Raw genomic sequence first — 21,663 nt, 5'->3', positions numbered from 1 at the left:
TATCTTTGTGATTTAGCTGTGTTTCTTGTATGCAACACATTGTTGGGTCTTATTTACGCATGCAGTTTCTTAGTCTGTGTCTTTTTATTGAAGAATGATTTCATTGATTTTGAGGGAGGTTGATTAATGACCAGTGGCTCTTAGATTCTTTCATATTGATGTTGGCCATGTTAGTGTGTTTGTGTACTTTTTGTTTTGCTGTAGTGAGGTTATTTACTTTCTGTGATTTTTTGAAAGTAGTTAGTTTTCTTGGGTTGTATTTTTCCTTCTAGTATATTCTATAACATTGGATTTGAGTGTAGGTATTGTTTTTGTCATTGAATATCTTCTTTTCTCTGTTTATGAGGACTTAGAGTTTTGCTGGGTACAGTATCCTAGCCTGACATGTGTGTTTTCTTAGGGTCTGCATGATATCTGTCCAGGATCTTCTGGCTTTCATAGTTTCTGTTGAGAAGTCAGGTGTGATTCTGATGGGTTTGCCATTATATGTTACTTGGCTTTTTCCCTTGCAACTTTTAGCATTTTTTTTTTTCTTTTCTCTGTATACTTAATGTTTTGATTATTATGTGATGGGAGGATTTTCTTTTCTGGTCTAATTTATTAGGTGCTCTGTAGGCCTCTTGTATTCTTATAATCCTCCCCTTGAAGTTGGGAAAATTTTTTTCAATGATTTTGTTAAAAATATTTTCTGGGCCTGGGAGGAGGGACTCTTCTTTTTCCTCTATTCCTATTGTTCTTAGATTTTGTCTTTTTATGTTGTCTTGGATTTCTTGGATGGTTTGTGTCAGGAATTTTTTAGATTTATTATTTGCTTTGCTGGATACATCGATTTCTTCCATAGTATCTTCCACACCTGAGATTTTTTTTCTTTCATGTCTTATAGTCTGTTGGTTATGCTTACCTCTGTAGTTCCTGTTTTCTTTCCTAGGTTCTCCCTCTCCATGATTTCCTTTATTTGTGTTTTCTTTAATTATTCCAAATCTATCTTCAGGTCTTGAAACATTTTGTTGATTTCCTTCACCTGTCTGTCTGTATTTTCCTGCAATTTCTTCAGCTGTTTGAACATTCCTCTGTTTCTTTTATTTCATTCAGTGATTTAACTGTTTCCTCTCTGAATGCCACATATTGGTTGGTTGCATCTTCCTACGCTAATTCTTTATGTGTTTTATTTACTTCCTCCATTAATTTCTTTATAAGCATAGATGGAAGAACATCTTCTTGAATTTTACTTATGTTAGGGTGTCCAGGGCTACTTGCTCCTGGATAACTGGTTTCTGAGAATGCCATATTGCTTTGCCTTCTCTTAGTTGTGCTTTTTCACTGGCCTCTCCCCATCTCTCTGTCTCAGATGTTGTCTGATAATTTTTTATGTCTGTTAGGCCCTGGGGCAGGGAGAATCCACTTGGTGGGGTTCTGAAGTTCTCCTTTGCTTTTTGGGTATGGTCAACTGAATAGTGGTTCTTCTCAGGAATTGTCACAGTTTCCTTCATGTTATGGACCTGTATGGTAACTCTCCTTTCATCAGGAGAATCCTGGTGTTGGCTACCCTGCTGCTGGGGTTCTTGCTCTGAATTTATGGAGCAGCAGCTGTTGCTATTAAGGTGTAATTGTTGGGTGCAGCCCTCTTGAAGAACCAGGGATTCCCACAGTCTTGTCAGTTTAGCTAGGGATAACTGATTGATCTTTGGCACAGTATCTGAGGACTGCTGTAATGCTCTCTGGTTTTTGTACATCTGAGGATACAGCTGTGTGCCTCTGTGCCCTAGTGGTACTCCACAAAGGCAGGTGAGCATGCTTCTCACTCATGCAATAGTAGGATAGAGCCTAGAGTCTGCTTGAATCCAGAAAGTCTTTTGGTGCTGGGTGTCCTGAACATTGGACCTGATGATACCCCCGCTGTGGGGTTTCCTCCTGACAGGATACCCAGTCTTTGCTTTGAGGACAGCCTTTCTGTCTGTGATGGCAAGTAGAACCTGCAGGCACAGACTTATGTGGCTCTGCCTTTCTGCCTTTTTGGCGATTGGGTGCCTAGGCATCTGCCAAAACTGGGTAACTATTTCCAAGACCTTTTTGGGGTGGTGGTATCAGTTGTGTGCTCTGAGATCAGACCAGCCATTCTCCTCCCTGTGGGTTTACATCCAACAGAGAAACTTGGTCTCTTGTGCCATGGGGCCCACAGTTCTATCTGGGACAGCAAATCAGGTGTGCAGGCAGGACTCTGTGCTGGTGTCTGGTCCCCGGCTCTGGCTCTGGGCTGGCTTCTGGGCACCTGCAGAACCTGAGTCTTTTCCATGGGATGACTAGGTGACCTAAGGTCGGTCCCAATCTTTTCCTGCACTGTGGGATTATCTCTTGACTGGAAATTCCAGTCTCTGATGTTGTGGTACCCACAGTTCAGTCTGGGACAGTGATCAGAACTCACTGACATGTGGCTCTGGGCTGGTGACCAAGCACCTTGTGGAACCAGGATCTCTTCCTCAGTTTAGCTGGGTGAGAGTTAAAGCTGATTGAATCCCCCATCATGGGATATCCTCTCACCTGGGAAACATAATCACTTGTGTTTTATGGCCTTGAGTTCTGACTGCTGGTCACTGTGCCGATCCTGCTGTTTTGCTGGTCTGAATGAGAGTCGTCCCAGCACCTCCATCTTCCCCCTACACTTTGTCTTTGATTCTGTTGCTCTCTGTCTATTTCTGAATGTTTCTTTCTTCCTCTTTCTCTCTCTGTCTCTTTCTGTCTACCTCTCTCTTCTTGCCACCTGTGGTTCAGTATGAAAAGCTCTCAGTTTTGGTGAAGGACTGCAACAAGATGAGGACTTGCTGACATGACATCATGGATTTTCTTAGTTACAATATAAGCCATGTCCCAACTAAATGTTTTTTTTTTCAAAGATTTTCCTTGGTCAGTGAGCATTTTCACAGAAAATAATTAAGTGAGTGAGGACATATCCATGCATTTAAGAAACAGTAATGGAATCTGTGAAAATGTGCAACTCACAAGTCAAGGACATGTGCCTTTATTAATGTTTACTTTAAGAAATGTGTGGTGCTCACTTCAGCAGCATGTATACTTAAACAGAAACAATACAGAGAATATTAGCATGATCCCTATGCAAGCGTGACACACAAATTCATGTAGCATTCAATATTATTTTTTTGGAGAAATTAAGGAAAACACAAATAAAGGAAATTGTGGAAGGAAAGAACTTGGGGAAGAAAATAGGAACTACAGATATAAGCATAAACAATAGACTATAAGAGATGGAAGAAGGAATCTTACCTGTGGAAGACAAAATGGAAGAAATCATGTATCTGTCAAAGAAAACATTAAATCTAAAAAATTCCTGACACGGTCCATTGAAGTAATTCAAGACAACATGAAAAGACAAACCCTAAAAATAATAGGAATAGAGGAAAATGATGATTTCCTCCTCTAAGGCCCAGAAAATATTTTCAACAAAATCATTGAAAAAATTTTTCCCAACATAAAGGGGAGGAGTATAAGAATACAAGAGGTCTACAGAACACCCAATAAATTAGTCCAGAAAAGAAAATTTTCCCATCACATAATAATCAAAACAGTATGTATATAGAACAAAGAAAAATACTAAAAGTTGCAAGGAAAAATACCAATTAACATCTAATGGCAAACACATCAGAATCACACCTGAGTTCTCAACAGAGATTATGAAAGTCAGAAGGACCTGGATGGATGTGGATATCATGCATCCCTAAGAGAACACAGATGTCATCCTAGGCTACTGTACCCAGCAAAACTCTCAGTCCTCATAAACAGAGAAAATAAGATATTCAATGTCAAAAACAAATTTCAACAATACCCACACACAAATCCAGTGTTACAGAAGACACTAGAAGGAAAACTACAACCCAAGAAAACAAGCTACTTTCAAGAAAACACAGGAAATAACTTCATTGCAGAAAAAAAAAGCAACCAAGCACACAAACTTACTACCACAGCCAACATCAAAATAAAAGGGTAAAAAAGCCACTGGTCATTAGTTTCTCTCAACAGGAAATGACTCAATTCTCCAATAAAAAGACACAGACTTACACAATGGATGCATAAACAAGACCCAGCAATCTGTTGTGATAAAATTAAAGCACAAATAGACCCCCACAAATTAATAGTGGGAGATTTCAACACCCTACTCTCAAAAAAGGACAGGTCAACAAAATAGAAATGAAACAATGTCTCTAACAGAGGTCATGAATCAAATGGAATTAACAGATATTTACAGAACTTTACACCCAAACACACACAAAAAATTACTTTCTTCTCAGCATCTCATGGAACCTTCTCCAAAATAGACACTAGAGTTGGTAACATGGGAAGCCTCAACAGATACAAGAAGATTGAAATACTCACTGTATTTTATCTGACCACCATGGAATAAAGCTGGAAATTAACACAACAGAAACAGCAAAAAGACTACACACACATAGAAACTGAACAACTTGCTACTAAATGACAGCTGGGTCAGAAAGGAAATAAAGAAATTAAAGTCTTCCTAGAATTCAATGAAAATAAATGCACAACATGCCCAAACTTATGGGACACAATGAAAGCAGTGCTAAGAATAAAATTCAAAGCACTAAGTGCCTTCAAGAAGAAATTTGAGACATCTCATGCAAGCAACTTAATGGCTCACCTTAAAAGCCCTAGAAAAAAAGAAGCAGACACACCAAAGAAAAGGAGATGGCTGGTAATAATTAAAATTGGGGATGAAATTAATCAATTAGAAACAAATGAATCAATTCAAAGAATCAATGAAATCAAGAGGTGGTTCTTTGAGAAAATCAACAAGATAGACAAACTTTTAGCCAAACTAACTAAAAGGCAGAGAGAAACTATCCAAATCAACAAAATCAGAAATGAAAAGGGGGACATAACCACAGACACTAGGGAAATCCAAACAATCATTAGGACTTACTTCAAATGTCTATATGCCACAAAACTTGGAAATCTAAAAGAAATGCAAAATTTTCTTGATCGATTCCAATTACCAAAGATAAATCAAAACCAGTTAAATTAATTAAATAGTTCTATATTCCCTAAGGAAATAGAAGCAGTCATCAAAAGTCTTCCATCCAAAAAAAGCACTGGGCCAGATGTATGCAGCACAGAATTCGACCAGAACTTCAAAGAAGAGCTAACTCCATTTCTCTTCGAAATGATTCCACAAAATAGAAACAGCAGTACCACTACCAAACACATTCTAAGGAGTCACAGTCACCTTGGTTCCTAAATCTCACAAACACCGAACAAGAAAAGAGTATTTCAGGCCAATCACCCTTAAGAACATTGATGCAAAAATACTCAATAAAATACTTGCAAAGTGGATACAAGAATACAAGAACAAATCAAAAATATCATCCTCTATGACCAAGTAGGCTTCATCCCAGTTATGCAGGTTGGTTCAATATATTGAAATCCATCAATGTGATCCACCATATTGACAAACTGAAAGAAAAAAAAAATACATGATAATCTCATTAGATGCTGAAAAAGCAATGACAGAATTCATTATCCATTCATTTTTAAAGTATTTGAGAGATAAGGGATACAAGGCACATATCTAAACATAGTAAAGGCAATATACAGCATGCCTACAGCTAACATCAAACTAAAGGGAGGGAAACTTCATGCAATCCCACTAAAATCAGGGACAAGGCAAGGCTGCCCACTCTCTCCATATCTCTTCAACACAGTTCTGGAAGTCCTTGCTAGAGCAAAAAGACAATTGAAGGAGATCAAGGGGATACAAATTGGAAAGGAAGAAGTCAAATTATCACTATTTGCAGATGATATGATAGTATATGTGAGTGACCCCAAAAACTCTACCAGGGAACTCCTACAGCTGATAAATACCTTCAGCAAAGTGGCCGGATACAAAATTAACTCAAAAATATCAGTAGCCCTCCTGTATACAAAAGACAAAAGGGCTGAGAAAGAAATTAGGGAAAGAACAGCCTTCACAATAGCAGCAAATGACATAAGGTACCTTGGAGTAACCCTAACCAAGGAAGTCAAAGACTTGTATGAAGAAAATTTCAAATCTCTGAAGAAAGAATTAGAAGAAGATCTGAGAAGATGGAAAGATCTCCCATGCTCATGGCTTGGCAAGATTAACATAGTAAAAATGGCCATCTTACCAAAAGAATTCTACAAATTCATTGCAATGCCCATCAAATTACCAACACAATTCTTTACAGACCTGGAAAGAAAAATTCTCAACATCGTATGGAATAACAAGAAACCCAGAATTGCTAAAACAATCCTCTACAATAAAAGATCTTCTGGAGGTATCTCCATCCCTGATCTTAAGTTGTACTATAGAGCAACAGTTTTAAAAACTGCATGGTACTGGCATAGAAACAGAATGGTGGATCAATTGAACTGAATAGAGGACCCAGAAATAAACCCACACACTTATGGACACCTGATATTTGACAAAGACACCCAAACCATTCAATGGAAAAAAAGATAGCATCTTCCACAAATAATGCTGGTCTAACTGGATGTCTACATGTAGAAAAATGAAAATAGATCCATACTAATCACACTGCACAAAACTGAAGTCCAAGTGGATCAAAGACCTCAACATAAAACCAGACACATTAAATCGGCTTGAAAAAAAGTGGGAAATACCCTAGAACTCATTGGTACAGGAGAAAACTTCCTGAACAGAACACTAACAGCACAGGCTCTAAGAGCAACAATAAATAAATGGGACCTCATGAAACTGAAAAGCTTCTGCAAAGCAAAGGACACCGTCATCAAAACAAAGTGACCAAAGGGGGGAGCCAAGATGGCGGTGCCGGGAAAACAGCGCATCTGAGGAGCAGGACAGCACTTACAGTGCAGAGACCAGGAGACTGAACTCTGGGCCCTGAAACTACATCAATTGTGTTTCCCAGGTGAGGGGAGGCTCCCATTGTGTGGGAATCGGTCGGGTCCACTCAAGGCTACCCAGCAAGAACCCGGAAGAAATCCCTGGAAATGCAAGCTTTGGGTCTCAGGGCTGGAGCCGCAAGTGGGCATGTCCCAGCCACTTTCCCAGGCTGATCTGTGGGCACAAGATTACCTGAGACTGGGAGTTCCAGTCACAGGGGTACCCCACGGGGAAGCAGGGTTGCGGGTCTGATCGCAGGTCACCCAGTCTCTCCCCAGAAGGTCTCTGCCACCATCACAGCCAAGCTCCTGCCACACGCAGAGAGCTTTGCACTCAGCTCAGCAGTACAGACAAGCTGTGCGCCCCAGTACAACAGAGAATGGAAACCCCTGTCCAGAGAGGACCCCACAGAGAAGGAAGAAACCGTGCTGCTGGGGTCACCTAGGGAAAGTCTAGCAGACTGCAGATTGCAAACAGACAGAACTGAGTGCCCCAAGACACCAGAGCTGTACTCACCCGCCACAGATTACCACAGCTGATCACTAAATTTACAGCAAGAAACCCAGAAGGGGGACAGCTGCCCCCAGGACTTCTCCGGGTGAAAGGAGAGCCCTCTTGACTAATCAGGACCACAGTTACCACCCAAGTCTCTATGCCTGAGGTGACCTGTAGCAACTCCTGAAAAACACCAGACATCGAGGGACTATACCCAAAAAGCTGGGAAGGCTTCCTTGAGGAAAAACCATCTTCCTGCCAAAGGGATTCTCTCCACTACAACAGTCCAGGAACAACCAGAAACTAAATTCAAACAACTAAGATAGCCCAATGGGTAGAGGACAGGGTAAAAGTTCAACCAACAAAAGCCAGAGCATCATGGCATCTCCAGAACCCAGTTATCCAGGGGCAAGTAGCCCTAGACACCCCAGCATAAGTAAAATTCAAGGAGCTGACCTAACATCTATGCTCAAGAAGATGATAACAGAGGAAACAAATAAAATACGAATAGAAATAGAAGAAGCTGAAGCCAAAAAGTACATGGCATTTAGAGAGGAAATGCTTAAATCGCTGAATGATATAAAAGAAACAGTGGATTGTTCAAACAAACAGCTGAAGGAATTGATGGAAAAACATGAAAATACAGTCAGACAGGGGAAGGAAACCAACAAAATAGATCAAGACCTGAAGATAGAATTGGAAAAATTAAAAAAAAAAAAACACAAATGGAAGAAATTGTGGAGAGAAAGAACTTAGGGAAGAAAGCAGGAACTACAGAGGTTAGCATAACCAATAGGCTACAAGAAATGGAAGAAAGAATCTCAGGTGTCGAAGATACAATGGAAGAAATAGATGTATCTGTCAAAGAAAATGATAATTCTAAAAAATTCCTGACACAGACCGTCCAAGAAATTCAAGACAACATAAAAAGTCAAAACCTAAGAATAATAGGAATAGAGGAAAAAGAAGATTCCCTGCACCAAGGCCCAGAAACTATTTTCAACAAAATCATTGAAGAAAATTTCCCCAACTTAAAGGAGAGGCCAATAAGAATACAAGAGGCCTATAGAACACCCAATAAATTAGACCAGAAAAGAAAATCCTGCCGCCACATAATCATCAAAACCGTAAGTATACAGAACAAAGAAAAAAATACTAAAAGCTGCAAGAGAAAAAGGCCAAGTAACATAAAATGGCAAACCTATTAGAATCACACCTGACTTTTCAACAGAGACTATGAAAGCCAGAAGGGTCTGGACTGATATCATGCAGACCCTAAGAGAACACAGATGTCAGCCCAGGCTACTATACCCTGCAAAACTCTCAGTCCTCATACATGGAGAAAACAAGATATTAAATGACAAAAACAAATTTCAACAATACCTACAAACAAATCCAGCATTACAGAAGACACTGGAAGGGAAAATACAACCCAAGAAAGCTAGCTACGTTCAAGAAAACAGGAAATAAATAACCCCACTACAGTAAAACAAAAAGCAACCTAGCACACAACCGTATGACCACAGCCAACATCAAATTCAAAGGATCTAACAGCCACTGGTCATTACTCTCTCTCAATATCAATGGACTTAATTCTCAAATAAAAAGACACAGACTAATAGAATGGATGCGTAAACAAAACCCAGCAACCTGTTGTTTGCTGAAACAACCTAAACATACCTAAAACAACAAGAAACATACCTAAGTCACAAAGATAGACATTACCTGAGAGTAAAGGGATGGAAGACGGCTTTCCAAGCAAATGGACGCAAGAAGCAAGCAGGAGTAGCCATTCTAATATCTGATAAAATAGGCTTTCAACCAAAATTAATCAAAAGAGATGGGGAAGGACACTTCATACTCATCAAGGGAAAATTCCACCAGGAAGACATCACAATCCTGAACATCTATGCCCCAAATACAAGGGACCAACATTTGTGAAAGAAACATTGATAAAACTTAAACCACACATAGATCCCCACACACTAATAGTGGGAGACTTCAACACCCCACTCTCAAGAAAAGACAGGTCAACAAAACAGAAATTAAACAAAGAAACAATATCTCTAACAGAGGTCATGAATCAAATGGACCTAACAGACATTTACAGAACTTTACACCCAAACACAAAAGAATTTACCTTCTTCTCAGCACCTCATGGAACCTGCTCCAAAATAGACCACATAGTTGGTCACAAAGCAAACCTCAACAAATAAAGGAAGATTGAAATAATCTCTTGTATCCTGTTGGATCAGCATGGAATAAAGCTGCATCTCAGTAACAACAGAAATAGCAAAAAGCCTACACATACATGGAAACTGAACAACTTGCTACTAAAAGACAGCTGGGTCAGGGAAGAAATAAAGAAAGAAATTAAAATCTTCCTAGAAGTCAATGAAAATGAAGACACAACATACTCAAACTTGTGGGACACAAAGAAAGCAGTGCTAAGAGGAAAGTTCATAGCACTAAGTGCCTTCAAGAAGAAATTTGAGACAGCGCATTCAAGCAACTTAATGGCTCACTTAAAAACCCTAGAAAAAGAAGAAGGAGACACACCAAGAAGGAGCAGATGGCTGGAAATAATCAAACTCAGGGCTGAAATCAATCAATTAGAAACAAATAAAACAATTCAAACAATCAATGAAATCAAGAGCTGGTTCTTTGAGAAAATCAACAAGATAGAGAAACCCTTAGCCAAGCTAACTAAAAGGCAGCGAGGCACCATCCAAATCAACAAAATCAGAAATGAAAAGGGGGACATAACTACTGACACTGAGGAAATCCAAGCAATCATTAGGATTTACCAAAACTCTATAGGGAACAAAATTTGAAAATTTAAATGAAATGGACAATTTGCTTGATTGATTCCACTTACCAAAGCTAACACAAGAGCAGGTAAATCAATTAAATAGTCCTATATCCCCCAAGGAAATAGAAGCTGTCATCGAAAGTCTCCCATCCAAAAAAAGCTCAGGACCGGATGGTTTCAGTGCAGAATTCTACCAGACATTCACAGAACGGCTAACACCAATTTTCTTCAAACTATTCCACAAAATAGAAACAGAAGGAACATTACCAATCTCATTCTGTGAAGCCACAGTCACCTTTGCACCTAAACCTCACAAAGACTCAATAAATAAAGGGAATTTCAGGCCAATCTCCCTTGTGAACATTGATGTAAAAATACTCAACAAAATACTTGCAAACCGAATACAGGAACACATCAAAGATTTCATACACCATGACCAAGTAGGCTTCATCCAAGGTATCCAGGGGTGGTTCAATATATGGAAATCCATCAATGTGATCCACCATATTAACAAAATGACAGAAAAAAACACATGATAATCTCCCTAGATGCTGAAAATAATCTTTGACAAAATCCAACATCCATTCATGTTTAAAGTATTGAAGAGATCAGGGATTCAAGGCACATATCTAAACGTAGTAAAGGCGATATACAGCAAACCTATAGCCAACATCAAACTGAAGGAAGAGAAACTTAAAGCAATCCCAGTGAAATCAGGGACAAGACAAGGCTGCCCACTCTCTCCATATCTCTTCAACATAGTTCTGGAAGTCCTTGCTAGAGCAATAAGACAGTTGAAGGAGATCAAGGGGATACAAATTGGAAAGGAAGAAGTCCAATTATCACTATTTGCAGATGATATGATAGTATATATGAGTCACCCCAAAACTCTGCCAGGGAAATCCTACAGCTGATAAATAACTTCAGCAAAGTGGCCGGATACAAAATTAACTCAAAAAAATCAGTAGCCCTCCTGTATACAAAAGACAAAAGTGCTGAGAAAGAAATTAGGGAAAGAACAGCCTTCACAATAGCAGCAAATGACATAAGGTACCTTGGAGTAACCCTAACCAAGGAAGTCAAAGACTTGTATGAAGAAAATTTCAAATCTCTGAAGAAAGAACTAGAAGAAGATATGCAAGATGGAAAGATCTCCCTAGCTCTTGGCTAGGCAAGATTAACATAGTAAAAATGGCCATCTTACCAAAAGCAATCTACAGATTCAATGCAATGCCCATCAAATTACCAACACAATTCTTTACAGACCTGGAAAGAAAAATTCTCAACTTCATATGGAATAACAAGAAACCCAGAATCTCTAAAACAATCCTGTACAACAACTGATCATCTGGAGGTATCTCCATCCCTGAACTTAAGTTGTACTATAGAGCAACAGTTTTAAAAACTGCATGGTACTGGCATAGAAACAAAATGGTGGAACAATTGACCTGAACAGAGGACCCAGAAATAAACCCACCACACTTATGGACACCTGTTATTTGACAAAGATGCCAAAACCATACAATGGAAAAAAGATAGCATCTTCAACAAATGGTGCTGGTTCAACTGGATGTCTACATGTAGAAAAATGAAAATAGATGCATAATTATCACCCTGCACAAAACTGAAGTCCAATGCATCAAAGACCTCAACATAAAACCAGACAAATTAAATCGGCTTGAAATAAAAGTGAGGAATACCCTAGAACTCAGTGGTACAGGGGAAAACTTCCTGAACAGAACTCCAACAGCACAGGCTCTAAGAGCAACAATAAATAAATGGGACCTCATGAAACTGAAAAGCTTCTGCAAAGCAAAGGACACTGTCATCAAAACAAAGCGACCGCCTACAGATTGGGAAAGAATCTTCATTAACCCTTTTTCTGACAGAAGACTCATATCAAGTATATATAAAGAACTAAATAAGCTGAAAAGCAGCAATCCAAGTAAACCACTTAAAATATAGGAACAGAGCTAAACAGAGAATTCTCCATAGAGGAACACCGAATGGCAGAGAAGGACTTAAAGAAATGCTCAACCTCACTAGCCATTAGGGAAATGCAAATTGAAAACAACCCTGAGATTTCACCTTATACCCATGAGAATGGCCAAGAGCAAAAACTCAAGTGACAACACATGCTGGAGAGGTTGTGGAGAAAGAGGAACCCTTCCCCACTGCTGGTGGAAATGTAGAGTTGTACAACCAGTCTGGAAATCAATCTGTCGCTTTCTAAGACAACTTGAAATAGTGTCTCCTCAAGATCCAGCTATATTACTCCTAGGCATATATCCAAAAGATTCTCACATACACAAAGGCAAAGAGGATGGACATCAGAAGAAGAAGAAAACAGGAAACAACCTAGGATCCTACCACAGAGGGCCTCTGAAAGCCTCTGCCCTACAGACTATCAAAGCAGATGCTAAGCCTGATGGCCAACTGTTGGGCAGAGTGAATGGAATTTTATGTAAGAACTGGGAAATAGTAAGAGCTGGAGAGCACAGGGTCTCCACAAGGAGAGCAACAGAACAAGAAAATTTGAACACAGGAAACTTCCCAGACACTCATACTCCAACCAAGGACTATTCATAGAGATAACCCAAAACCCCTGCACAGATGTAGCCCATGACAGTTCAGAGTCCAATTGGGTTCCATAGTAATGTGAAGAGGGACTGCCTCTGACATAATCTGATTGGGCTGCTCTTTGAACACCTCCCCCTGCGGGGGAGCAACCTTACCAGGCCATAGTAGAGGACAATGCAACCACTTTTGATGTGAACTGATAGACTAAGATCAGAAAGGAGAGGAGAACCTCCCCTATCAGTGGACTTGGGGAGTGGCATGCATGCAGAGGGAGGAGGGAGGATGGAATTGGGAGGGGAGGAGGGAGGGCTTATGGAGGGGATGCCGAATGAATAAAGTGTAATTGATGAAAAATTAAAAAAAAAAAAGAAAGCGACCCCCCCTACAGATTGGGAAAGAATCTTCACCAACCCTTTATCTGAAAGAGGACTCATATCCAATATATATATATATATAGAACTAAAGAAGCTGAAAAGCAGCAAACCAAGTAATCCACTGAAAAAATGGGGAACAGAGCTAAACAGAGAATTCTCTGTAGTGGAATACCAAATGGCAGAGAAGCACTTAAAGAAATGCTCAACCTCACTAAGCATTAGGGAAATGCAAATTAAAACAACCCTGAGATTTCACCTTACACTCATGAGAATGGACAAGATCAAACGCTCAAGTAACAACACATGCTGGAGAGGTTGTGGAGAAAGGGAAACCCATCTCCACCCTTCCCCCCTGCTGTTGGGAATGTAAATTTGTACAACCATTCTGGAAATCAATCTGGTGCTTTCTCAGACAACTAGGAATAGTGCTTCCCCATGTTCCAGCCATACCACTTCTAGGCATATATCAATAGAGGCTCAAGTACACAAAAAGGACATTTGCTCAACCATGTTTTTAGCAGCATTATTTGTAATAGCCAGAAGCTGGAAACAACCCAGTTGCCCCTCAACTGAAGAATGGATGCAGAAATTGTGGTACATCTACACAATGGAATATTACTCAGCAATGAAAAATAAGGAAATCGTGAAATTTGCATGTAAATGGTGGAATCCGGAATGGATCATCCTGACTGAGTTGTCCCAGAAGCAAAAAGACACACATGGCATATACTCACTCATATAGACATACAACATAGGACAAACCCACTATAACCTGTGCATCTAAAGAAACTAAGCAAGAGAGAGGACCCTAACTAAAATGTCCTACTCCCATCTGGAAAGGCAAAGAGGATGGACATCAGAAGAAGAAGAAAACAGGAAACAAACTAGGAACCTACCACAGAGGGCCTTTGAAAGCCTCTGCCCTACAGACTCTCAAAGCAGATGCTGAGCCTGATGGGCAACTGTTGGGCAGAGTGAATGGAATTTCATGTAAGAACTGGGAAATAGTAAGAGCTGGAGAGTACAGGGTCTCCACAAGGAGAGCAACAGAACAAGAAAATTTGAACACAGGGAACTTCCCAGAGACTCATACTCCAACCAAGGTCTATTCATGGAGATAACCAAGAACCCCTGCACAGATGTAGCCCATGGCAGTTCAGAGTCCTATTGGGTTACATAGTAATGTGAAGAGGGACTGCCTCTGACATAATCTGATTGGGCTGCTCTTTGGTCACATCCCCCTGGGGGGGAGCAGCCTTACCAGGCCATAGTAGAGGACAATGCAGCCACATTTGACATGAAATGATGGACTAAGTTCAGAAAGGAGATGAGAACCTCCCCTATCAGTGGACTTGGGGAGTAGCATGCATGCAGAGGGAGGAGGGAGTATGGAATCGGGAGGGGAGGAGGGAGGGGCTTATGTAGGGGATGCAGAATGACTAAAGTGTAATTGATGAAAAATTAAAAAAAATCAAAGTGACCATCTACAGATTGGGAAAGAATCTTCACCAACCGTTTATCTGACAGAGGACTCATATCCAGTACATATATATATATATATATATATATATATATATATATATATATATATTGAGAGAGAGAGAGAGAGAACTAAAGAAGCTGAAAAGCAGCAAACCAAGTAAACCACTGAAAAAAAAATGGGGAACAGAGCTAAACAGAGAATTCTCTGTAGACGAATACCGAATGGCAGAGAAGCACTTAAAAGAAATGCTCAACCTCACTAGCCATTAGGGAAATGCAAATCAAAACAACCCTGAGATTTCACCTTACACTCATGAGAATGGACAAGATCAAAAACTCAAGTGACAACACATGCTGGAGAGGTTGTGGAGAAAGGGGAACCCATCTCCACCCTTCCCCCCTGCTGTTGGGAATGTAAATTTGTACAACCATTCTGGAAATCAATCTGGTGCTTTCTCAGACAACTAGGAATAGTGCTTCCCCATGTTCCAGCCATACCACTTCTAGGCATATATCCAAAAGAGGCTCAAGTACACAAAAAGGACATTTGCTCAACCATGTTTTTAGCAGCATTATTTGTAATAGCCAGAAGCTGGAAACAACCCAGTTGCCCCTCAACTGAAGAATGGATGCAGAAATTGTAGTACATCTACACAATGGAATATTACTTAGCAATGAAAAATAAGGAAATCATGAAATTTGCATCTAAATGGTGGGATCCGGAAAGGATCATCCTGACTGAGTTGTCCCAGAAGCAAAAAGACACACATGGCATATACTCACTCATATAGACATACAACATAGGACAAACCCACTATAACCTGTGCATCTAAAGAAACTAAGCAAGAGAGAGGACCCTAACTAAAATGTCCAACTCCCATCCGGAAAGGCAAAGAGGATGGACATCAGAAGAAGAAGAAAACAGGAAACAAACTAGGAACCTACCACAGAGGGCCTTTGAAAGCCTCTGCCCTACAGACTCTCAAAGCAGATGCTGAGCCTGATGGGCAACTGTTGGGCAGAGTGAATGGAATTTCATGTAAAAACTGGGAAATAGTAAGAGATGGAGAGTACAGGGTCTCCACAAGGAGAGCAACAGAACAAGAAAATTTGAACACAGGGAACTTCCCAGAGACTCATACTCCAACCAAGGTCTATTCATGGAGATAACCAAGAACCCCTGCACAGATGTAGCCCATGGCAGTTCAGAGTCCTATTGGGTTACATAGTAATGTGAAGAGGGACTGCCTCTGACATAATCTGATTGGGCTGCGCTTTGATCACATCCCCCTGGGGGGGAGCAGCCTTACCAAGCCATAGTAGAGGACAATGCAGCCACTTTTGACGTGAACTGATGGACTAAGATCAGAAAGGAGATGAGAACCTCCCCTATCAGGGGACTTGGGGAGTGTCATTCATGCAAAGGGAGGAGGGAAGATAGGATTGGGAGGGGAGGAGGGAGGGGGTTATAGGGGATGCAGAATGAATGAAGTGTAATTGAGGAACAATTTAAAAAATAAAAGAAAAAAATAATTTAAGAACCTTAAATGACTTTCAAAGGTGGAGGAAAACATGGAGTTAGTCAATTTACATGGAGCACGTATCGCCCCTGGGGACAATGGTCTCCTGAACCTTCTCAGACCTTGGACACCACCACTCCTAGTTCTAGAACTGATGCAAGATGTTCCAATGAGGGGGTTAAGGCTTCTCATAATATTTCCTATAAGCCCACACCTGTTTGTTTATATCCCCCATTTTTATTCATTATTAGCCAGATAGAGCCAAGTAATTGTGGTGATGATACTTGCTTTTTTGCCCAATGCTGGAATGCTAGTGAAAGTAGGTATTCCCTGGTTACTCGCATGCCTTGTTGGGTGTCTGTGCCTTGATGCCTGTCACTCTATGACTCTCTTCAGACAGAAAAGGGATCTTGGAACTACAGCCGCCATTGTTACTGCCATCTCATTGGCAGCTGTTGGAGCTACCACTGTGGCATTAGCCATGAGTCATACTGTGCAGACTGCTCAGACCCTGAATAATCTTTTAGCCAATGTAGCTCATGCCTTAGATGTACAAAAAGGAATTAATGCTCAATTAAAGGAGGCTTGAGGGTGTTCAATCAGAGGATTGACCTCGTGCAGGAGCAAATTCATAACCCTATGGCAAATTGCTCAACCTGGCTATCAATGAAAGTATGCTGGACTTTGTGTCACTAGCATAAAACATGAGAATTTTTCCTGTGCTGCAAATCTCTCTAAACAACTGTCTAGCTATATTTTAGTAATTGGACTTGAGAATTCGATACTACGATGGAGCAGCTGAGAGTGGCCATTATCACAGTAAATTCTACCAGAGTGGATGCAGGACTAGCCACAGGATTATCAACATGGATTGCTGCAGCCATGAATCATCTGAAGGAATGTGCGGGCATGGGAGCGTTAGCAGGCCTTCTGGTGTTGGTCTCCTTGGTTTGCCTGTGGTGTATATGCAAGATTAGAGTCTCACAACACTGTGATGCAGCCATGATCATTCAGGCCTTTACAGCCATTGAAGCTGGACAGTGTCCCCAAGCATGGTTGGCTACCATAAAAAGCTAAAATGTTATGCTCAGGATGCGAGGCTAAGCACTGCACTCAGGGTCAGCCGCTTTGGACCCAGAGAAGAGCAAGTCTGATTGCATGCGGGTTGATGCCCAGGTCCCGCCTCTGAGAAAAAGGTATCGGACGGGTCTGATGCTCTTTGGGTGGATGACACCTAAATGAACATCGGTACAAAGTCCCAATGTATTTCTAATATCAGAGATCAGACCTCTACTGTTGCCTGATGCATCTAAAACAAAAAGGGGGAACTGTAGAGAGCTGTGTAAGCTGCGCCTTAAAGATGGAGCTGCTTTCCTCCTTCCACCTTCCCGATGGTGAGTGCTCTCTGTCACGAACAACTCCACATTTGGCTAAGGCTGAGGATCTGGCTGGCTTCCATGTATGTGGCCCTATCTGCATTGCCCGTGTGGCACACTGGGGTTGGCTACCCAGAGGCTATTTAAGCTGTGGGCTGGCTTTCCCCAGGGTCCAATGATTGTTCAAGGTTCCTGAATAAACTGCATTGAAAAAAAATTACAGAATATCCAAAGATTAAGTGAATATATGAAGTTGACATTGGACTAAAGCACCCATGGTTCCTTAAATTCTAAATTAATTCAGATGTATTCTCTATCAACTTGCTTTTTGAAATTGCTGGGAATTTTTCAATTCATGGAAAACTTGAGAGGAGTTTGCTTTGAACAGAGAGTAGAGATTAATACTGAGAATTAAAAAAAATATGATCATGTCCTTAGATGCTCAAAAGGCATTTGAAAAAATTCAACATCCATTCATGTTTAAAGTATTGGTGAGATCAGAGATACAAGGCACACACCTGAACAAAATAAAGGTGATATGCAGCAAGCCTATAGCCAACACCAAATTCAAGGGAGAGAAACTTAATGCAATCCCACTGAAATCAGGGACAAGGCACGTCTGTCTTCTCTTTAACTTTGTTTCTGAAGTCCTAGCTAGAGCAATAACACAATTGAAGGAGATCAATGGGATACAAATTGGAAAGGAAGAAGTCAAAGTATCACTGTATGCAGTTGATATGATAATATACCTTATTGACCCCAAAATTGTGTCAGGGAACTACTACAGCTGATTAACACCTTCAGCAAAATGGCTGGATACAAAATTAACTCAAAAAAAAATTAGTAGCCTTCCTGTATAAAAAAGAAATAAGGAATGAGAAATATATTAGGAAAACAACAACATTCACAATAGTCACAAAGGATATAAAATACCTTGGTGTGAACCTAACCAAGCAAGTCAAAGACTTGTATGAAAAAAATTTAAAATCTCTGTAGAAAGAATTACAAGAAGTTATTGTAAGTTGGAAAGATCTCCCATTCTCATGGCTTGGTAGGATTAATATAGTAAAAATGGCCATCTTACCAAAAGCAATCTACAGATTCAATGCAATTCCTATCAAATTACCAACACAATCATTTACAGATCTTGAAAGAAAAATTGTCATCTTCATATGGAAAAACAAGAAACCCAGAATTGCTAAAACAATTCTCTACAGTAAAAGATCTTCAGGAGTTATCTCCATTCCTGATCTCAAGCTGTACTATAGAGCAACAATACTAAAAACTGCATGGTAGTGGGATAGAAACAGACTAGTGGATCAATGGAATCAATTAGAAGACCCTGACATAAATGCACACACTTATGGACACCTTTTTTGACAAGATGGCCAAATCCATTCAATGGAAAAAAGACAGCATCTTTACAAATGATGCTGGTCTAACTGGATGTCTACCTGTAGAAAAATGCAAATAGATCCATACTTATCACCCTGCACAAAACTAAAGTCCAACTGGATCAAAGACCTCAACATAAAACTAGACACACTAAACCACTTAGAAGAAAAAGGGGGGAATACCCTTGAAATCATTGGCACTGGAGACATCTTCCTGAACAGAACACCAACAGCACAGGCTCTAAGAGCAACAATCAATAAATGGGACCTCACTAAACTGAAAAACTTTTGTAAAGCAAAGGACACTCTCCTCAGAACAAAACAACATGATACTGATTGGGAAATGATCTTCACCAACCCTATATCTGACAGAGGGCTAATATCCAATATATATAAAGAAGTTAAACAGCAAAAAGTCAAGTAATCCAATTAAAACCTGTGATACAGAGCTAAACATAAAATTCCCTGCAGAGGAATATCAAGTGGCAGAAAAACACACAAAGAAATGCTCAGCCTCATTAGCCATCATGGAAATGCAATTCAAAACAACCCTAAGATTTCACCTTACACCCATTAGTATGGCTAAGATCAAAACCTCAAGAGACAACACATGCTGGAGAGGTTGTGGAGAAAGGGGAACCTTCCTCCACTGCTGGTGGAAATGTAGAGTTGTACAACCAGTCTGGAAATCAATCTGGCGCTTTCTCAGACAACTTGAAATAGTGTTTCCTCAAGATCCAGCTATATTACTCCTAGGCATATATCCAAAAGATTCTCACATACACAATAAGGACATTTGCTCAACCGTGTTTATAGCAGCCTTATTTGTAAGAGCCAGAAGCCTGAAACAGAACAGATGCCTTCAGTGGAGGAATGGATGCATAAATTGTGGTATATCTACAGAATGGAATATTACTCAGCGATAAAAAAAAAAAAAAAAAAACAAAAAAAAAACAAAAAAAAAAACAAAACAAGGAAATCATGAAATTTGCAGGGAAATGGTGGGATCTGGAAAAGATCATTCTGAGTGAGCTATCCCAGAAACAGAAAGATCACACAGTATATACTCACTCATGAAGACATATAATATAGGATAAACCTACTAAAATCAGTACACCTAAAGAAACTAATGAAGAGAGACGAGTCTTGCTAAAATGCTCAATTCCTATCCAGAAAGGCAAGAGGCTGGACATCAGAAGAAGGAGAAAAGAGGGAACAAGTCAGAAGCCTGGCACAGAGGACCTTTGAAAAGCTCTGCCCTGCAGACTATCAATGCATATGCTGAGACTTATGGACAACCTTTAGGCAGCAGGCAGGGAATCTTAGGAAAGAAGTGGGAAACAGTCTGATCTGGAGGACAGGAACTCTACAAGGAGAGCAACAGGACAAAAAATCTGAGCAAAGGGGTCTTTCCTGAGACTGAAACTCCAACCAAGGTCTATGCATGGAGATACCCTAAGACCCCTGCACAGATGTAGCCCATGGCAGTTCAATATCCAAGTGGGTTCCATTGTAATAGGAACAGGGGCTGTCTCTGACATGAACTGATTGGCCTGCTCTTTAATTACCACTCCCCTTAGGGGAAAGCAGCATTACCATGCCACAGAAGAAGAGAATGCAGCCACTCCTGATGAGACCTAATTGACTAGGCTCAGAAGGAAGGAAAAGAAGACTTCCCCAAACAGTGGGCTTGGAGAGGGGCATGCATACAGAGCGTGGAGGAAGGGAGGTATTCAGACAGGAGGAGGAAGGGAACCACAGGGGGTATACAAAGAGAATAAAGGGTAATTAATAAAAAAAAATGTAAAAAAAATAAAAGTATATCCAGTAAACCAGGAACATATTAAGAAGCAAGGAAGCATCAAATGGATATGACCAAGATATTTCCTCATGCTGAAATAAATTTCTGATATAAAAAAGACAAAGTGACAGAGACCTAGAGACAGAGACTCCATTCTCTCTGGTCACTTTCATTGGCATATCAACCTAACAGCACACCCTCCTATAATATAAATCCAAAAAGAATTATATATTTTTAGTTAACTTTTTTAATTAAATTTTATTTGTTTATTATTAGTTACATTTTATTAACTCTGTATCCTGCTCCCTTAATCCCTCCCAATCCTACCCTCCCTCCCTCATCTCCTTCCTGTCCCTCCCCACTGATTGGGGAGGGCCTTTCATCTGACCCTGTTTTATCAGGAATCTCCAGAGTCCTCCTCTGTGGCCTAGCAGGACTATTCCTCCCTTGGGTGGGTCGACGATCCTGCCATTGAGTTCTTTTCAGAAATAGTCCCTGTTTCCCTTACTATGGGAAACCAATTGTTAACTGAGCTATCAAGGGCTTCATCCAAGCAAAGGTTCTAGGTTATATCCATACACGGTCCTTGGTGGAGTGTCAGTCTCAGAAAAGACCTTTGTCCCCAGATATATATTTAATATTTTTTTATTTTAATTTTTATTAGTTACACTTTATTCACTTTCTATACCTCCTTAACTCCCTGTCCCACCCATCCTACCTTCCTTACCCCACTCCACACTTGCCCCTCCTCAAGTCCACAGATATGGTGGTCTTTCTCTCCTTCCTTCTGATCCTAGTCTATCAGATCTCATCAGGAGTGGCTGCATTTTTTTTTCTCTGTGGCTGGAAAGGTGCTCCCCCATCAGGGTGAAGTGATCAAACAGCAGGCCAATTAGTTCATGTCAGAGGTGGTCCC

General features: G+C 40.3%; 1 non-coding gene across 1 annotated transcript; it reads left to right on the top strand.

Moving 5' to 3' along the window:
* Positions 1-3,045: 3,045 nt before the first annotated feature.
* LOC132651645 (U6 spliceosomal RNA) lies at positions 3,046-3,152 on the top strand. Its single transcript, XR_009589231.1, has one exon. It is a non-coding gene; the product is annotated as a U6 spliceosomal RNA (small nuclear RNA).
* Positions 3,153-21,663: the final 18,511 nt, after the last annotated feature.

The sequence above is a fragment of the Meriones unguiculatus genome (assembly GCF_030254825.1).
Source record: "Meriones unguiculatus strain TT.TT164.6M chromosome Y unlocalized genomic scaffold, Bangor_MerUng_6.1 ChrY_unordered_Scaffold_23, whole genome shotgun sequence".
NCBI lineage: Eukaryota > Metazoa > Chordata > Mammalia > Rodentia > Muridae > Meriones > Meriones unguiculatus.
Note: the sequence above shows the minus strand (reverse complement) of the source record. Positions and strands in the feature narration are given on the sequence as shown.